Raw genomic sequence first — 17191 nt, forward strand, 5'->3', positions numbered from 1 at the left:
CATTCACAAACATTATTACATTACTTTACACTTAGCTGACACTTTCATTTATTCAAAGCGACTTACAGTTATTATCTGTCAGGGTATTGGTTACAGTCCCTGGAGCAATGTGGGGTTAGGTGCCTTGCTCAAGGGCACTTCAGCCATGTATGGAGATGTAGGGAGAGGTCAGGGGGGATTCGAACCGGCAACCCCTAGGTTGAAAGACCAACTCTCTAACCACTAGGCCACGGCTGCCCTTTTTCATGAATTTCCAAAAAATAGACATTTTTTTCTGCAAAACTTACTGTACTTTGGTCATACTAGTAAATATTAGATCATTTTTCTAAATACTACACAGTGCAGCACCTTTATACACGTACACTGTAAAAAACAATTGCATGTTTTAACTTAAAACTTTAAGTTAACCAGCTGCCTCACAGATTAAAGTTAATTAAAATCGTTATTGTGAGTTGTGTGCACCTTGTCAAAAGCAGAGTTGTGAGTCATCATGTTGTTACACTTGCGGTTGTTTCAACTTAACGGTTCAAGTTAAAAATTCAGTGAGCTTGAGTACTCGAGTCGCAATGACTTTGCAATTATTGTTAATTCAACTTAGTTGTGCAAGTTAAAAATTAAGTGAGCTTGAGTACTTGAGTTGTAATGACTTTGCAATTATTGTTATTTCAACTTAGTTGTGCAAGTTAAAAATAAAATAAACTTGAGGACTTGAGTCTCAATAACTTTGCACTTATTGTTATTTTAACTTAGTTCTGCAAATTAAAAATAAACTGAAGTTCATAGTAAAATAACAGAAAACTTTTCTTCACCCAAAATATTTTATTATAGAGCAACATGTAAAAACAATTACACAACAATACAACAAACTATACACTTCATAGTTAGCTGGCACACCTCAAAGTTTGCAAAACTTATGCATGAAAAAAAAATTAATTGCTTATCAAAACTGTAACAGAATTTCACAAATGTTTTCTGCTATGTTTTTAGTATTACATTTAGTAATGTAAACAAAACGCAGCAATACAACATAAATGATGCCGATACGTTACAAAACCAACAAGGAAATATATATTTAAAGGAGAAAATCCATTTTCCATACTTAACGCTCTTCTCTGATCTGAGATTAGTTCATTCAAGCATCTTTATAGCCTTTGCATGTGCCCACAATCAGTCGGGTGTAGTAAAGATGCAATGTGTAAGATTTTTAGTTTCTTTCCAGAATTCATGCAACCCATTCACTAATGTTACCTTTTTCATGAATACTTACCCACCACGATCAAATTCCAAGTATTCATTATGACTGGGAAAATTGCACTTTTCATACATGAAAAGGGGGACCTTCTCCATGGTACGCCATTTTGAATTTATAGAAATAGACATTTTAGCTGCAAAAATGACTGTACTTGGGCCATAATAGAAAACGTTTTTTACTTTAAAAGTTTTACTTGGTAAACGTTCGTGAAAAGATCAAATTTGGCAATAGGCAACCCAGTTTCAATGAGCAGCATAGTTGCAGTACCTTTTTTGACCATTTCCTGCACAGTGCACCTTTAAATGAAATGTGGCAATTTTCTACAGATTTACTGGGGGCACACAAAGGCCAGAGAGGAACGTCTCAGATCAGAGAAGAAGTTCAGTAAAACGTGGTGAATTGTTTTATTAAACAAAAAACATGCTAACGTTGGAAATTTCATAGTAAAATGATACTGTTTGTAACAGAGCATTTCAAAAGGTGTTGATCAGCAAGTTGTGTAGCTCTGGCATCTAAACATTTTAATAAGGTACATCATTCAACATAGGAAAGGATGGATTTATGTTACAACATAGTTCAGTATGAAAACATGGTCGACTGATCTTTTAAGTGAAAGTGCACATCAATGCTTGACATTTCTAAGTAACATGGTACTGTTTGCAACCGGGTTTGTAAAATGGTGTGAAGAAAACATGTTTGAGCCATATATCCATCGCTTCCTATGTTGTTGTCTGATCTGAGACGAGTTCATGCAAGCCACTCTGGTCTTTCTGCGTGCCCACAATCAGTAAGGTAAAGTAACCTGATTTTGTAGCTGCAGACTGACAGCAAGAAGGCACAAAATACCAGAAAGGAACCCATGAAGTCATCTCAGCCAGAGAACACAATTCATAATACATACAAACATTGCACTGTTCCTTTGCATAAAAGATTACATAAACGTTTACATACCCTCAGCAGCCACAACCCTAAGTATAACTTACCACCCCCCCTACCCGTGTAACTTAAATGATAACTTCTGCCAATTTTGACATACAGTTGTAATGCTCACACTACCCTCGACTTGTCAGTACCTGAGATGTTTTCCCCCTTCAAACCTTTCAGAGATCTAGGTCATTGTAATGGGGGCAGGCGTTTGTTTACATTAAAAAAAAAACATCTCAATTTATTCCCAATAACATCCAAAAGGTTATGCAACATTAGCAGACAACTAGCAAACAGCTATACCTTTTGGGATAATATTTGGAGTAGGCCTATGTTAAAAAAAATGTAATGTACGCAAAGTCTGCCCCCATTAGAATAGCTCAGATCTCAGAAAGGGCTGAGTCAAAAAATGCAGCATCAAGTGAGAGCAGGCAATGACAAGTCAAGGGTAGCGTGAGCAATACAACAGCATATTGAAATTGGCAGAAGTTATAAGGCAGTGTTTCTCAATCTTTTCTTAGGCGAGGCACCCTTTCAATTCATGAAGAATCTCAAAGCACCCAAACCAACAAGCCGTAACCTGGTATTGCATCCGATACCACACAAACTTAGATAAGTAACACATTTGGAGACGTTCAAAGTTGCAGCTTTATCTTCGACAGGCTATGTGTAGGCCATACTGGGGTGACCTAAATTTACTTTATTGTGTAAATAGTGGATGAAAAATGTAAACGTAAATGGTGGATGAAAGATTCCACTGACTAAGCATTAATTTAGACAAATATGTATTATATTACATAACTTATTTATCTATTTAGGTCATTTTCACATTCCGTCAGCCACGTTTCCGCGGCACCCCTGAGGGGGGTGTTTGGCACCCCAGGGTGCCATGGCACCACTGTTGAGAAACACTGGTTTAAGGAATAGAAAGGGACACAAAATGGCCCTGAAACACTCAACTGAAGTGTGTGTGTGCGTGCGCGCCTCTGTATATGCACATGCACACACAGTGCCTAGACTTGACTAACATACCAGGTCTACAGCTCCAACCTCCAGCAGATGTCTTCCATGTGGCAGTTGTTGTGGAGGAAATCGTTGTGCTACACAATTTTAAACGATATGGCAACGGTGTGGCCTTGCTGTTAGGCATAATATATGCGGTTAACCTGCAGTGTCCGAGCGCCATGAAGTACGTATTCGTTTCTGCAACGTGTGGTAGTGAAAATACAACCAGACAACGCCTCAGCTCGAGTCCACAACTTCCGAAACAAGCTGCTGGAAAGGCTCCCTCCTGGTTGACTTCGTAGCTAATCAGTTCTCCAAGTGTGTCACCATGGGCCTTGAGAAGGAAAAAAATGTGAATGTTTAGAACATGGGGGTGAAACTCTAAGGGACAAAATCTAAATCTGGGACAAAATTGCGGGTCAAACTCAAAATGTATTAAATAAAAAATGGGCTAAAATTGCACAACCAGGCACTTAATACTTGGAGGCAAATTTCGCAAGTACCCATTCCCATTATTTAGAGTACCAGTAGTTCAAATGTAGCCTGGTTCACACCAGACGGTTTATGTGTAGCTTCAGCTCCCCCTGGCGGAGCAGAGCTACACACACTACCGTCTGGTACACAGCCATAGAGCACGCTCCGTCTCCAACCAGAAAATAGACGGAGCATTTATTGCTTCTGCACGGCCTCCTCACCAACAAATTCCTTCAAAAACCTTCCTATTAATCTTTAAAGAGTCAATGTAGTCTCCAATCTGTCTTGTGACTCCTCAATGTGAGTTACCGTTTATATTTCAGAAATAAATGCTCCGTCTATTTTCTGGTTGGAGACGGAGCGTGCTCTATGGCTATGTACCAGACGCGATGGTGCAAATCATAGGAGATTTCAGGAAGGCGACTCGGAAGCGTCCAATCACGTTCGAGGAATGAATCCCCGGTCCAACCAGAGGCTTTGTTGTGATTTGTTTAATGGCGGCCATCGCTTCATCGCAGTCGGGAAAAAAAACTACGCCGAAAAAGACAAATATAAGACCTTTCTATGCAATTATTGCGCTATTAAACAGATTAAAGTTAGACACCGTTTAATGTAACCGGTTGGAATTTAAATCTGCGTTGTGTTGTAGTTGGAATAAAGATGACTCCGAGACAGGTGAAGATTGATACAATGTTTTAGTGATGGTTCTGTTGGATTACCACACAGTACAATTATCACCCTGGGGCTTGGGGCTGCACTCCCACTCCTCTTCCCACAGCATACAGAGTCAGGGGTTTACAATAAACACATTTAACAGTAACTAAATATAGTTTTAAAAAAAAACGTATTAGAGAGAAAAGATATTAAATCGCTGGGTTATGGATTACAGGGGCTACTACCATAGCCTGTCTTCCCATTGACCCTAGTGTGCCCTGCTAGCTAGCTTAGCAAAACTCCGCTAGCATAAACAAGAAATTAGCTAAGCTGCAGGGTCACAATACCATTTCAAGACGCAAAAATACCTAAACAATCGAAAATAAACACACACACGTGTTACTTATTTGCTTGTGATAATTGCTTTTAGTTATTAATAATCCCGTTGGAAGTTTGTAGTCGTCGTGCTCGCTGTGGTTGAAACAGGACACCAACAAAGCCTGGGATTGGACCAGGGTTTTCCGCGAACATTCAGCGAACGTGATTGGACAATATTCATGCGCCTTCCTGAAATCTCCTACGATTTGCACCATCGCGTACCAGACGGTAGTGTGTGTAGCTCTGCTCCGCCAGGGGGCGCCAAAGCTACACACAAACAGTCTGGTGTGAACCAGGCTAGTTCAAATGTGCCTGTGCATATTCTCACACTACCCTGGACTTGTCAGTACCTGTTCTTGCTTATATTTCTCCTTGTCAGTCGCTTTGGTCAAAGGCGTCTGCTAAACGTTATGTAATATAATGTAATGGGCTGAGTCGAAAAATGCAGCATCACCGGGTACTGACAAGTCAAGGGTAGCGTGTGCAATACAATAGCATATTCAAATTGGCAGAGGGTTAAAGGGTTAAATAAACCATCTATCTACAGAGTTTTGTTCATCTAGTGTGAGGTTGTTATTTGTGAAGAGTTCTGTGAAAACATCTTAAGTTACAAAAAAATTTGCTTTAGCCATCAGTAAAAACTAACACAGTATGTTAAGGGTGATAATAGTCCAACACTAGAAAAAAACCCAACAAAATTCTGGTCTTTCCTAGAAGGAAGCTCACGCAATGGTATCCATCTAGTGGTGTCAAACTCAAGTTCACAGTGGGCCAAAATCTAAATCTGGAACAAAGTCTCAGCCCAAAATCTATATACTGAATGAAAAACAGGTTAAAATTGTGCAAGCATGCACGTCCCTGTACATATTCCGTTGCATATGAGGGTGAGATATTACACTGGCCTGGGCCCCAGTCATTTGCCTGTGACACACTGAATTGTGTGTAAGTCAAGACATCTGAAATTATCTCGTAAGCCAGATTTTAGCCCCCGTGCCTGAGTTTCACACTCTTGATCTAAAGAACATTGGACTAATTGGTTAATCTCAAACGCTAGGTTGTCTTTGGTATACCTGTCGTTCAGAAAACATGGCCGGCCATCTCTCCATGCTGTCGGCAACCATGGGTTGATCCCCAACTGTTTCTTTACGGCGAAGCGAGAAAGTAGCAGACATCACTTCATCCACTGTTGTGTTGTCTGGGTCTTTCTTCATTACCTCCATCTGAATGTAATTGCACAAGCACAAAGTCCACATGCTATGACAATAGTCTTCAGACTTTAGAGCAAAGTTCAGTCAGTACACAACAGTCAATACACTACATACATACAGTGCTCATAATACTAGCAGTGCCTTTACAAAGGTGAGTAAATGTCAAAATTCTTCAAGTAAATTGTACTTTAAAGAGCATTTTTTTGTGGGACACTGCACATTATATTTCAAAGCCAGTACTTATTCAGATTTGGAAAGGTAATTCAATTTTGTGACATTTCATAGAAAGTGAAGAAATGTTTTGTTAAAAAAAATAGCAGTGTTGACTTCGGTCTATGTTGGAAACTCAAAAATTTTCTGTACCTACTCACAAATTCTCAAAAAATTCTACCTTGCTGAGCATGCTTAACTAATATTTTGTTGCATAACCATGGTTTCTAGTAACAATTTAGCATCTGTGGTCCATGTAGTCAACCAACATCCGGCAACGGTCCACACGTATTGCAGCTCAGCGTAATTGTATTACAGTCCACAATTCCTCTGCATGTCTTGATTTTGCCTCACCAACAGCAGGTTTTTTTATGTCACCCCACATATTTGCAATGCTATTAAAGTGGTGGTTCGCTATTTTAGACATTAAGCCCTGTTTGTGTGACTTCTGGGGTGAAGTGGAGATCTTCTCATCACAATTTTGATATTTGGTCCTGAATGGAGCATTTGGGGATCCAAGACTGCAGCCTCCCCCACCAACTTACATTGACTCCAATGGGGCACTCAAGCAATTGATCATACAATGGCTCTGCAAACGAAATGTCTCTGCAAACGAAAGTTTAATGCCATTTTATGACCGATTGCTTGAGTGCTTCATTGGAGTCAATGTAAAGGTGGGGGAGCTGCAGTCTTGAATACACAAATGCTCCGTTCAGCACCAAATGTCAAACATTGAGAACATCTCTACTTCACCCCAGAAGTCACACAAACAGGGCTTTAAGTCTAAAATAGCGAACCACCACTTGTGCTGGATGCTGTTTCTCTGTAACCAAGATTTTGCTAGCAAGCACAATTATGGTACCAGACAAACAGCATACTAATGGAGTGGCCAGCACAATTCCCGGACCTTAATCTCATAGACAACATGTGGGCTGACAAAAAATGCTACTTATGAGGCAAAACCAAAAAATGCAGAGGAATTGTAGAATTTAGTACAATTAAGCTGAGCTGCAATACCTGCTGACGGTTGCCAGACTTTGGTCGACGCCATGTACCACAGATGCAAAACAGTGCAGAAACCATGAAGATGCAACAACATATTAGTTTAAGATGCTCACCAAAGCTGAATTTTCAAGAATTTGTTAGTTCGGACAGAACATCGAGTTTCCAAATACAGATGTAAACAAACACTGCTATTTGTTTGAACATTACATGTCTTCACTTTCCGTGAGATATCATAAAAAGTAATTCTTCGCTTTGAAATAGAATGTGCACCGTCCCAAATGCATTTTGACATTTACTCACCTTTGTAAAGGCACTGCTATTATTATGAACACAACAGTAAGTGCATACGGTGTACTCCAGGGATGTCAAACACACTGACAGGGGCCAAATCTAGCCCATACGGTCATTCTATTTGGCCTAAGAGATCATTTCAGATGTGATCATTTAAGTATGGTACGTGTTTGCTCTATTTTAGCCCATTTTTACTTCAGTAAATTATTGTCAGATTTTGATTTTGGGGTCACTGTGAATTTCAGTTTGACATCTTTGGTGTAGTCCATCACTGAACCCAGAATAATCGGTGCCATGCGGCTGCCTTCAGTGCCTCTGCGTGCGTGCGTACATGTGCATGTGAAGTACTCAGTCAACTTTTTAGTTGAGATATTGTGTTACACAAATACGTTTTGATTCCTTGAGATCTAGACAGAAAAAAGCGCCTAAAGTGTTAAAGTGCTGTACCTTGTAGATACACAGGAATGGTGTGTGTGTGTGTGTGTGTGTGTGTGTGTGTGTGTGTGTGTGTGTGTGTGTGTGTGTGTGTGTGTGTGTGTGTGTGTGTGTGTGTGTGTAATATACCTAAATGCCCCTCCATCACTCCAGCATTTTGCCCTTGTGGAGAATCCGGACAGTAGTTTGACTTCTTCAGGTTCGGTCACTTCCCTTTTCTTTTGTTGACCAGGACCTCCGGGCATTCCACTGCACTGAGTTTTTGCCTGAGTGCATACAAAGAAACATTTCATTTCATTTCAAACTAATTGCACGATTGCATCATTAATTAAACTATTCTTGGCCTTGTTTACAAGTGCAGAGGGTGGCCCTCTTGAAAAATGGCTTGGATTTTGGGTGGTAAACGCCATTAGCTGATGGGGTGCATTCTAATGAACATCTGTGCCAATTTCCATACTTGCATACCAAAGTGAACCATTTTGTGGTGATTTTGCATGTATGCACTCCACTATATGTTGGGAAAGGCACAAAGGTGGATGAAAGACAGTCTCTAAACCAGGCGTCATCAATGTGGTGCCCGTAGACCAGCTAGCCCTCCAGGAGCTTCTGAGGTGCCCAACAAGAATGTTAATAAACAGTCACGACTACAAGATTTTAGACACAGTTAATGCATTTCTTAATATGAATATGACATTATTTCTATAGCCTATAATATAGCCTATAATTTTTTTTCCTTATAAGCAAATTATCATTCAATCTAGTGTGATTTAGGAATGATGTCAAGACACCAGCACTAGGATTTTGAACAAAAGTAGCCCTCTGACCCAGAGAGGTTTGGGAGCCCTGATCTAAGCACAACCGAGAATGGAATTGAGAGTGGGCGACCTACGAGCCGTGGGGCTTTTCCTTCTCCGTTGCAGCCACTAGAAGCGAAGACTGACAATAAGAACTAACAATTACACCCGAAAATGCTTCACAGCGAATTGCTAATTTATTTTAAAAAGTGAATATCCACAACAATGTTTCACCCATGAAGTAAACTTCAGAACTCACTTTTCCATTCACGTTACCTCGACAGAATAATCACACGTAGCGAATTAGAGCTCTAGTCAACAAAGCCAAACGCCCGCCAAAATACCCAGCAACTCGACAACATTGCTAACTCTGGTAGGTGCTAGCAAACTCCAATAAACGAAGTGTCAAGTCAACCCGAATCACATTTTTCCCCCTTCAAATAACTCTCGTCTCAGAACAAATTGAGATGCCTGTCGTGCCTCGAATATCCAGCTAATATAGGAACTAGGGCTCTAACTAGCTTTAGCAATTAGTCTACAAGCACAGTCGGGCGGCATACCCTACAAACTTACACATTTCCTAACTAGCCAGCAGACTTACAATAACTGAGGGGGAACTAGGCAGCGTAACCATTTTCAAAACGTAATTTGCCCCGAGATAGGTCAAGCAACTACCTAGATTCGCCATGCATATGAGGTTGACACTGAATAGCAAACCCCAGCCCAAATTACCCACATCCAGTGACAGTGCTCACAGCCCTGCTAACTAGCTTGCCCCCACCACATACGCACCTAGCGTACATAGATACAATGTATCTGGCACTATCTGCCAAGTTCATATCAGTTCGAATGCAGCACAAACTTTGTTCCCCACTACTAACCAAGAGACGCATCTTAAATATAATGTATTTATCTCTCTGAGAACAGCAATTATTCTTCTGCAGCACCTGAAAATGACAATACATTGCACCTGCAAATACATTCAGAAGCACCGATACGAGCGTAGCATAGCCTACCAGCATCCTAGAGTAGCTCACGACTAACACTGCATGAAAAGAGGAATTTGTGGATGAGTTTTGCACCTTAAATTGCCTCATACCTCAAGCCACAGCATTTGCGGCTCCCCCATGCCCCCCTCCCATCCCCTTCTTAGAAGAGCCTTTAATATGTAAATGCCAGTGATCAGGTCGGGAGCTGCCCCAGTCAATTTCAAGTGGGGTGGGGTGGGGTGAGGTCAGGTGGGTGGGAGGGAGTGGGGGGTCGGCAGGCCTGTTTCTAGGATTTTGGGGTCCCTAGGCAACGGGATTGTTGGGGGCCCTAGGGCATTTTTTGGCCTTTTGTGTGTGTGTGTCTGTGTGTGTGTAGGCTATGTTTTTTCACGCTGCCCAGTGGTGTTTTTCAGAATCACTAACCATTAAACCAGGGGTAGGGAACCTATGTCTCGAGGGCCCTTGAGGCCGCTTTATCCGGCCCCTGATATCATTATAATGTTTTGCAACTTCACAGGAATCTTAGAAATTACATTTCCAATGCAATTAAGTTAGCCTATATTCAGGGGACCGGGTGGGGACTGTTTTAAAGGTGTCTACCTTTAAAGATGTCTATATGTCTATATAGGCCTAAAGGTGTCTATATAGGCCTAAATTTTATGGGGAAATCCTGATTTGTGTTCATAGTACGGCCCCCGGAGGATTTTATGACCATGGTAGGAATTTGAAGTGGCCCCTCGAATGAAAAAGGTTCCCCACCCCTGCATTAAACATTTCTACTAGCCACAGCTTTGCTGCCAGTACATTTTATTATGATACTATAAGCTCAGAAATTAAGTTGATCAAACAATTCGATCTGTGCTATAAACATTTAAATGAACCTACAGAATAGGCTATCAAAATAGAATCATCTGAATGATCTTTCTTGGACATACATTTTGAAGTGACCCTTCGAATTAAAAAGGTTCCTCAGCTGCTTTTGAGGAAAAACATCAATGTGCTTGGCCACTCTGGTTTTTAAATGGTATTCTGAACTAAAGCAAGGATTGTTGAAAGTTAGTTGAAAATAGACCGTCTCTGGTTAAATTAGTTCTACACCAAGCCTTTAGGTGGCAGTAAAACGAATTGGCACAATGCGAATTCCACACACAAGCCACAAAGAAGCCATCAGCCGCGGTCAACAGCACCTTCCTGATTGAACAGAACCACGCGTTGTCTGTGTGGTTTACAAGTTTCTTGGCGATATGGGGGGAAAGTTCCTCACATACCAACGGAAAATGGGCTTCATATACATGTAAGTACATTTTACTCAACTGTGGTTTAAAGTTTCAGTACTCAAGAGCGATTGAATAGCTCCTCTGAACACAGATCCGCCATGGCACAGCCGCTTTACATAGCTGGTAGCTCAAGTCCCCTCAATGTGACTACACTAGTTGCTGCTGTACGCTAGGAAATTCTGATGACTTGCGAGCATCGTAATGACAAAATGCTGTGGTGAAACAGTGAATATGTTAACTATACTTGTTGATGGTAAATTGTTTGACATTGCTAGTTCTCAGTTGCCTTTCCCCTGCCTAAAGGATTCCCTGATTGACGCTCCCAACCCAGGACGCTCCCCTTTCATCTCGCTCCCACTAGCCAGACTATCGGTACCACCGCCATATGGCGGAGCTAGTTATGTTGTTGATGTTAGTTTTTTGTTTCTAACCCTAACCTTAACCCTAACCCTAAATTGCTTGTATGTGGCAGTATATGATAATACGTGAAATATAATCGGGTGGGACTACACGTCCGGGAGTGATAGAAACACCTGGGACCGCACGTCCGGGAGCGATCTCAGTTGGGAGTCTCCATCCCCCACCGTGCCTAAAGATAGACAAAGGCTACCGTTAGCATGCTATTGCGTTAGCTCATCAACTAGATGCTGGGCACTGCTCATTTTTCACGTCTGCCCGGCATTTCGCTGATGAACTAACGCTTAGACGCCTTGCCAATGTATTTTACAGCGGCAAAAATGCATCTAGGCGACGTTGGAAAGACTGGTGTGCCGTCTGGGTATGTTGGTTTTCAGTGCTGGGCAGTAGCGTACATTCTCTAGTAGCTTGGTCGTAGCGTCACTACTATGTATCGAGTAGCTAACATCCCTTGAAACACCGTGCCCTTTCACCAAACCGACAAATTCTTCTTTGTTGCGTTCTATATTATGAAAGCTAACCGTGAGTAGTTCTGGCGGCAGCTCTCAGTAACGCGAGCCCAATGTATCAGCGCGAGCTCAATGTCGACCAGAGTGGTCAAGTTGAGCACGCCACCCCGAAATCAATGTGAAATACCCTGCCATTTGCAACAGTAGGCAACCTGTCCTTTAAAAGTATGGGTCCTCAAAACAGCACTTGTTGCACAAATAAGTGTAGATGGCCTCTTCAAGAAATTGAAATTATGTATGGTCACTTTTTCTTATTGTTTCACGTGGAGGTCTACTGACCTTGTCTAAATAATGTAGGCTAGTTTATGTACATGTATTATATTAGGACCCAAGGTTAATGGGTTATTCTATTTACCATGTTTTCACAGGCTGCTGTCTCATAATATGGCGAAGACGAGTCACCTGAAGGCCTAACTCGCCATAGAAGACTGAAAGAATGTAAGATTAACTTCTTTGTGACCAATATGACTTGCTCATTGATACATTTGCTATGTCAATATGAGGTGCATGGCAAAATATTTAATGTATTTGTCTCGCTTCTAGGAGCTGTAGAAACAACAAGGTGTTCTTTTTCAGGGTATTCTTTTTTATAGAACTGGGCAGGTCATTTATTCGTTCCCCTTGTTTTTTGAAGTGTCCTGCAGGATGCTGTGTCCTGCAATCCTGTGTGCTGTGCTACAGACGCGTGTGGAGGTCAACCCAAAATGGGCACAGTCTCACCACAGAAGAGTGAAAGAGGGTAAGCTTAACCTATAGCCTACGTCAGGGTCGGGGAACGTTTCTCATTCGAAGGGCCGCTTCAAATTCATCCGAGGGGCCGTAAAAGTCCTCCAAGGGCCGTACTATGAACACAAACCAGGATTTTCCCTTTCACTTTAGGCCTATATTGAAGGCAGCCACATTTAAACAAACGCCACCTTCTTCAGGTTCCCTGAATATAACTTAATTGTATTGCAAATGTATTTTCTAAGATTCCTTTACAAAATATGTCATATTTCATGTGAAGCTGAATAGCATTAAAATTATATCGGGGGGCCAGATAAAACTGCCTCAAGGGTCGCAAACGGCCCTAGAGACATAGGTTCCCCACCCCTGGCCTACATTGTCAATATGACTTGTGCTACTTTATAGATAAGTAATCAATGCTGTGCATTGCTATGTTTTGATTTATTTTCTTACATCCTACAGATCCTGGCAGGGAGACGGTAGTGTCCTGCAGAATGGTGATGGGCCAATCTTACAAGAGACCACAGAAAACTGATATAGTGTAAGATTATCCCTGTTGGGCTCAATAGGTCTTGCTTATTGACATATTTGCTATGTCAATATGAGGTGCATGGCAAAGTATTTATTTATTTGTCTCGCTTCTAGGAACTATAGAAACAACAGTGCCTGCTGCAGTATAACGAGGACACCCTGAGCAGAGAGCTCCAATAGACCCAGGTCCAGTGTCTTGGCAGGGTGAAATGGCACTGATATGGGTATGTACTAATGTCAGTTAAAATGAATGAATGAATTAATTCTCATATCTGAATAATGTGAACACTGGATTTACCACACACACACACACCCTAGGCCTAGATGATTTGGACCCAAGGTTACTTTTACCACAGCTCTGGCACATCAATTTTCATTTGTTTAATAACTGGTCAGGTAATTTATTCATTCCCCTTGTTTTTTTTTTTGTTTTTTTTTGTAGTGTCCTGCAGGATGCTGTGTCCTGCAATCCTGTGTGCTGTGCTACAGACGCGTGTGGAGGTCAACCCAAAATGGGCACAGTCTCACCACAGAAGAGTGAAAGAGGGTAAGCTTAACCTATAGCCTACGTCAGTGGTGGGGAACCTTTCTCATTCGAAGGGCCAATTCAAATTCACCCGAGGGGCCGTAAAAGTTCTCCAAGGGCCGTACTATGAACACAAACCAGGATTTTCCCCTTCACTTTAGACCTATATTGAAGGCAGCCACATTTAAACAAACACCACCTTCTTCAGCTTCCCTGAATATAACTTAATTGTATTGCAAATGTATTTTCTAAGGTTCCTTTACAAAATGTCATTTTATGTGAAGCTGAATAACATTAAAATTATATCGGGGACCAGATAAAACGGCCTCAAGGGTCGCAAACGGCCCTCAAGACATAGGTTCCCCACCCCTGGCCTACATTGGCAATATGACTTGTGCTACTTTATAGATAAGTTCTCAATGCTGTGCATTGCTATGTTTTGATTTATTTTCTTACATCCTACATATCCTGGCAGGGAGACATAGTGCATGAGACCATAGAAGACTGAAATAGGATATTGATATATTTGCTATGTCAATATGGGGTGCATGGTGAAGTATTAATTTATTTGTTGTTTCTACAGCTCCCAGAAGTGAGACTGAGTGCCTGTTGCAGTATGACGAGGACGCAGTGACCAGAGACCTTCAGTAGACCCTGCTGGCATGATTGGCGTCTGAAGAACATGAAATCAACAGCAATGTTTATAATGTTGTACATACCTGTATAGTCTGTATTAAAAGGCAGTACCTGTAGTATTTTTCCTCTTACTTTCATATTTACCACATATTTACTATGAATTGACAACTTTTACTAAAATCCATTTTTGTATGTGCCCTGACTAAAACTATCCTTAAACCTAACCTGTCAGAGATGTAACAACAACCTGCTCTTAGCAATGTGGCAGCAGTCTACTTGGATGCAGCGGGGAACATAGAACCCTTTTTTGAAAAAGCATTGTATGTTTCTGAGTTTTATGAATTGTGCCCTTCCCAAACATCATGCATAGGCTAAGCGTATCTATGACACGCTGATTTGAACTCATTATCGCGTGGGTCCAATACGCATTTTCAAGTTAAGTCGTGCTCCACAACGCCCTGTGACAGGTTAGGTTTAGGGATGGTTTTGGTTTAGGCACAATTTAGGTAGAAATTCGCCTAATCTCGCTGTTCTTGGCAAAAGTAAAGCAGCAGAAACATTACTTCACTGACAGGTTAGGTTTAGGGGTGGTTTTGGTTAGGGCACAGCAAAACATATTTGCGTTTAGTAACAGACATGCGCTGTGACAAAACAAAATCGCCGACACGGCGGGAAAACTGCGCAAACCTCGTCACTAGTCAAAAGTGCATGAAAGCGCTTTACCGTTGCGTTGAGGAGCACGCTTTGAATTCAAAATGCGTCGCACCATGCACTAGCGTGCGATACGTACGCTAAAGCATGATGACAGCCTGCCCAAACTTAACTTGTCGGCAATGAATGTTTCCTAGTTGTACATTTGTGACCTGAGTGCTGTGTACATCACTGCATATATAGGCCTAGTATATTGTTTGCAGGGTATGTGTGTAGTTGCATGGTTCTTGTCAAAGTGTGTGTACATTGTTTGGTGTGATATTAAAAGCCTATTTTAAAAAATCATTTTCATTTCATTCATTTTCATTTTATCAATAAATTCACATCATGCATGCTAAAGCCCCATCACAGTGCAGCCTATAATGATGTGACTATACAAAGTAAAATCAACCTAGGTATATTATTAATAATATTTTTTGCATAATTATACGGACCTACTGTATACGGTCTGCATAAATTAATCCAACGTGACCAATAGAAGGTCGTAGCTGCTAACCAATAGCGCAGCTCTTTTACTTTGAGTCACGTGTCTTTTTCGTCCAATAAGAGCAAGGCTAGTCCGCGTTCCGGGCTGGCTGTCATAGAGTTCTTCAGCGGAAGCGGAAGCATGTAGTAGATTGTACTCTTTAATGTTAGCATTTAAGGACGTCCTGGTTCCTATCGGCTTCCGGCCTCCATTGAGAATGAATAGGGGTAAATTTCAAATAAGCTCCGAGTGCAAGCACGCGCTTAGCGAACCCCCGCAAACTGTCGAGGGTGTTAAAAATAGGCTGTAGGTATGACATGGTTGATCATTTTGTGTCAAACTTCGACATAAATACGATGTTGCGTCCATATGCTAAACCCGGAAGCTTTTGGCGACTACAGAAACGGCGCCAGTATCTAACGGCATGTACGTGCGGAAGGTTGTACCCATGGCAACCAAAGGAAAGTATGTAGTTCGGAAGTTTTAATGATCAGAAAGGGGTTAGCAATATTGAATTATAATCGTCATGATTTAACATGTGAATACACCAACAAGATGATACGATCCGTTCCACTAATGAGAAAGGGATGCGGGGACAGGCTAATGTTCGTTGTTGCCGTGCAACTTATATTTTTGCCAAACCTGAATCTCTATGGCGTTTTGCAATGTAAAAAATCGCCAGGGAACCGGTAGTCCAAACGCCGCATACAAGTTGACGTCAACGCTGAAGAGCTCTATTGCCTTTCATGTGGTAATCGTTGGGCCATTAACACCCTGCTGTGAGACCTATCGCGGCTCGCGATTCGCTTCCGGGCGATTTAGGTGTCATCAAAATTGTTAGTTTTGATTCTCTCAAGCGCTCAAAATCAGACGAAAGTTAGGCAAGTCCGTGGACGATTAGGGACGAGTTCATTGTCACAAATCCCCCTTTTCGTGCTGTGTTAAATGTCAAACAAGTATACGGCACAAATGACATGGCTTCCTCTGCGCACAAGTAGCTAAAATGATACAAAACACTTACTAGTTGCGAAATCCTCACGAAAGAGAAGGACATTTGAGCTTCTTCGGGGTGAGTCGACCGTCAGCTACTTCGGGATGAGTCGACCTCGGCTCTCTCTGGCGCGGGCGGCTGGCTGAACTAGGACAGTGCGCGCGTGATCCAAATGTAACAAACGTCTCTGCAAGTTGCGACAGGGTGGGAGCTGGGAGAGGGAGGGCAGCGGTGCTGGTTGCGTTAGGCCTACTGAACAAACAAAAGACCTACCGATTTTTTTTGTCCCACAAAAACACCGAACACCTAAGTCATTATGGACTTCGACTACACCACCATGTTTTATTATTATATTAGGCCTATTTCCCAATTCTAATTATTGTCATTCTTCATGTGTTCCCCTTTTCTCCTTTGGTGCTCATCGGGACTCTTGCTTGTTTCAAGGATATCCAAGATATTGATAAAATCATTTAAATAAAAACTTTATTTGGTTAGGTTACGCCTTATTCCTGGAGTAGCCTAAAGGTGTCAAAAGGATATTGCTATTCAGATTAATCTGGTGCAGAGGTGAGGGACGCCAGCAGGGGGCGATGGAGGTACCCCACTCAAACTTTTAATTGTAAGTTCATTCAACTTCCTTGTGTTGAAAGAACTTATGGGTACAAGTCAAATAACTACAACTCAGACATATGAGTTGAATTTTCATAAATCATTTTTGTATAACAGAATACATTAAATATACAAGTTATCATAACTAATCACTCATATATTTTTTTACAGTG

At 41.5% G+C, this 17191-nt stretch overlaps 2 long non-coding RNA genes across 2 annotated transcripts; one reads left to right on the top strand and one right to left on the bottom strand.

The window, feature by feature from the left end:
• Positions 1-5639: 5639 nt before the first annotated feature.
• Positions 5640-16628, bottom strand: LOC134456246 (uncharacterized). The gene is made up of 3 exons (XR_010036279.1): positions 16440-16628; positions 7966-8102; positions 5640-5907 (listed from the first exon to the last, which is right to left on the bottom strand). It is a non-coding gene; the product is annotated as an uncharacterized LOC134456246 (long non-coding RNA).
• Positions 10150-14357, top strand: LOC134457089 (uncharacterized). The gene is made up of 7 exons (XR_010036400.1): positions 10150-10913; positions 12191-12260; positions 12457-12561; positions 13011-13089; positions 13194-13303; positions 13522-13626; positions 14189-14357. It is a non-coding gene; the product is annotated as an uncharacterized LOC134457089 (long non-coding RNA).
• Positions 16629-17191: the final 563 nt, after the last annotated feature.

Source organism: Engraulis encrasicolus, chromosome 10, assembly GCF_034702125.1.
Source record: "Engraulis encrasicolus isolate BLACKSEA-1 chromosome 10, IST_EnEncr_1.0, whole genome shotgun sequence".
Lineage (NCBI taxonomy): Eukaryota > Metazoa > Chordata > Actinopteri > Clupeiformes > Engraulidae > Engraulis > Engraulis encrasicolus.